The following is a 3,374-nucleotide window of genomic DNA, read 5'->3' as shown; positions in this document are numbered from 1 at the left end:
CTTCTGCCTTTTGGATTTTGTTCATCTTGATATCCTCAAATGTCGTCCCTGTTGTGTTTTCACAATCTGTCAGAGATGATATAGCTTTCAGGACCTCAGCCAAACTAATTCCATATTCAATCGTTTCATTTTCCGCTATTGTTGTGTTTGGGGGGTTAGAACATACCTGATCTTGTAAATTCAGAGACAGTGTTACAGGGCAATGACCTGAAATGCTAGGTGTATTGATTGTACAATTTTTCACAAGCCACAAAGAATTCTGTTGCATAAAGAACATGTCTATTCTTGATTGCCCTTTCTCTTTCTTTTTCGGTTGTTGATTGTTTGCTGTTGATGTTTCTGATGTCTCTACTGTCTGCTGTTTTGGTTGTTGATTGTTTGCTGTTGATGTTTCTGATGTCTCTGTCTGCTTTTTCGGTTGTTGATTGTTTGCTGTTGATGGTTCTGCTGTCTCTACTGTCTGCTGTTTTGGTTGTTGATTGTTTGCTGTTGATGTTTCTGATGTCTCTGTCTGCTTTTTCGGTTGTTGATTGTTTGCTGTTGATGTTTCTGCTGTCTCTGTCTGCTTTGTCTCTGTCTGCTCTGTCTCTGTTGATGTTTCTGGTATCTTTTCTGACCAAGTAAATTCTCTTTTGAAAGGATTCTTATTTACCCAGACATCTACAAGCATTAAGGAAGACATGAATCTTTCAAGATGGGTCATACCTGTCCCTGAAGTGACAAACTCCCGATCAAGAACACGGTCCAAAACAGTGTTGAAATCCCCTGCAACTATCAAGACACCTTTGGCAATCTGATAAAGAAATTCAGAAAGTTGATACAAGAGAGCAGTTTTTTCTATGACGTTATATACATTAACCAGAGTGAAATTTATCCCATATAATTTGCAGACAAGTACAACGTACATGCCATTGGGGTCCACATCATGTGTTACATACTTAAAATTCATCTTTTGATCATCTTTTATCAGTATTGCAACACCTCTTTGTCGTTCATTGTAAATAGTAAAATAACTTGTCCAACCAGCAAAATTATCAAAGATGCCCAGATCGTTCCTGCTTATATGTGTTTCTTGGAGAAATGCAACTGATGCTTCCAGCTCATTCAGCTTTTTAATAATATATGTTGTTTTTTTATTTGTCTTTTTTTGTTGTTGTTTTTTTATTTGTCTTTTTTGTTGTTGTTGTTGGGTTTTTTTTGTGTGTGTGTCTTTAATTCCATTAGTGTTCCATGAGATAACATTCAAAGAGTTGGCCATAGGCTTGTTTGCTGTTGATGGTTCTGCTGTCTCTACTGTCTGCTTTTTTGGTTGTTGATTGTTTGCTGTTGATGTTTCTGCTGTCTCTACTGTCTGCTGTTTTGGTTGATGATTGTTTGCTGTTGATGTTTAAAAAGAAGTAAAAGTAGCATTAATGATAAGTAGTATTCAAGTCACTTCCATTTCTATGTATAGCCTATTGATACACCGTTTACCATTTGATGAAACTATCATAGTTGGTTAAATGAAGCCCAGGCGCCACCTACAGGCCTATTAAGTGAAGTGTAGGCTGACAACAACACGCGAAATGGTGACGTGAAAGGACTTTATTATTTAAACATTTTTGATAATTATGCAAAAATAGTAGCCTATATATAATATAATAGTATGTATAGATATTTTGATATATTACTATTTTTATGTTTTTTTAAAGCCTATGCACATCAAGCCTGCATTTATTTGATGCAAAAAAAAAAAAAAATTATTACAATTTATAATAATGGTTTTCTATTTGACTATACTTATTATTATTTATTATTATTATTAATAATAAAAATAATTTATCTCTGTGATCAAAGCTGAATATTCAGCATCATTACTCCAGTCTTCAGTGTCACATGACTCTTCAGAAATCATTCTAATATGCTGATTTATTATCAATGTTGGAAACAGTTGTGTTGCTTAATTTTGTTTATCTGTGATACTTTTTTTCAGGATTTATTGATAAATAAAAAGTCAAAAAAGAACAACATTTAATTAAAATAGTAATTATTTTATAAGTTTTTACTATCACTTTTTATCCATTTAACACATCCTTGCTGAATAAAAGAAATATATATATATTTCCAATTATTGTTTTTAGCCTATTCATCAGAACTGATTCACAAACCAGACCAAACCATGACCAAATAATTAAAAATAAATCTAAATGAGAGGAATCAAACGAAGAGAATATTAATAATGTTGGGGAACTATATTAGCGAGTCAATATTGTCATAATGCAGAGTAAAGCAAGACAGAGGCAGAACTACAGCAGAAATATTACCACTAAACTCGTCTTGTGTTGGTGTAGCCGCGGGCTCAGTTGCAGCAGATGCGGTGGCAGGAGAGGGGACAGCAGGGGCCGCTGTTGGTGAGATATTCGGCTCGGCGCTGGTAGGGGACTGGATGGTAGGCCTAATCTTCTCTCGCTCCATGGCGAAGAGATCCAGCTCTGGGGCAATGCTTGCGCTCCCCTCGGAAGAAAGAAGAAAGAAAATGACTGACCCCAAACTTTTCAACGGTAGTGTATATTGGTACAAAAGATTTCTATTTTAAATAAATGCTGGGTTTTTTTTCAGAAAAAATGCTGGGTTTTTTTTCAGAAAACTTTTTAAACTCAGAATCCTGAAAAAGTATCAAAGGTAGGCTATATATTAAAATAGAAAACCATTATTTTAAATTGTAATACTATTTCACAATATTACTGTTTTTTTTGTGTGTGTGTGTGTGTGTATTTTTGATCAAATAAGTGTATGCTGCATATACAGCATACATATATATAGGCTATAAATATGTACGTCCCTGTTCAGCACTGTAATGTCCATTGCGCTGTACAGAATTCATTGAATCATGTTGAAAAGTAATTTTCATTATGCTTTAAATTAACAAGAAATATATATATATATATATATTTTGAATAATACAAATTTTGCTATCTCTGTTGTGATGTGATTCCACTTTACTTTTAAGCCTTAATTTTCTTGACAGTCCAATTATCGGTTTTTACAAGGTTTCACAATTCTGTAAATCACTTACCTTTAGTGCTGTGAAAATCTCAGCAGGAGGTTGATGTTTATTATAGGAACAAAATTCATGAACCTCTACAGAAATGTCTGTTGAATGAAATGCCATGAAGTCTTTTCTCCTTTTAAAGGGATGAATTAGGTGTGGCATTGTCACGTGGCAAGTGCACATACTGTAAATGCCAGTGTCTTTTTATTTTCTATTTCAATAGAGTATGCCAGGTAGCACTAGCAGATAAACTGGTTAAATCAATCATCTGTCAGCTAGACACCACAAAGGTTACACTCACGGTACATCATGTTCCCTGTAAATATGAGGATGCAAATATTTA

The 3,374-nt window shown here is 34.2% G+C and overlaps 1 long non-coding RNA gene across 1 annotated transcript; it reads right to left on the bottom strand.

Moving 5' to 3' along the window:
- Positions 1-1,204: 1,204 nt before the first annotated feature.
- LOC311296640 lies at positions 1,205-3,141 on the bottom strand. The gene is made up of 3 exons (XR_014628646.1): positions 3,056-3,141; positions 2,304-2,493; positions 1,205-1,377 (listed from the first exon to the last, which is right to left on the bottom strand). It is a non-coding gene; the product is annotated as an uncharacterized lncRNA (long non-coding RNA).
- Between the last annotated feature and the right edge of the window lie 233 nt (positions 3,142-3,374).

The sequence above is a fragment of the Rutilus rutilus genome (genome assembly GCF_951802725.1).
Source record: "Rutilus rutilus genome assembly, chromosome: 1".
Taxonomy (NCBI): Eukaryota; Metazoa; Chordata; class Actinopteri; order Cypriniformes; family Leuciscidae; genus Rutilus; species Rutilus rutilus.
Note: the sequence above shows the minus strand (reverse complement) of the source record. Positions and strands in the feature narration are given on the sequence as shown.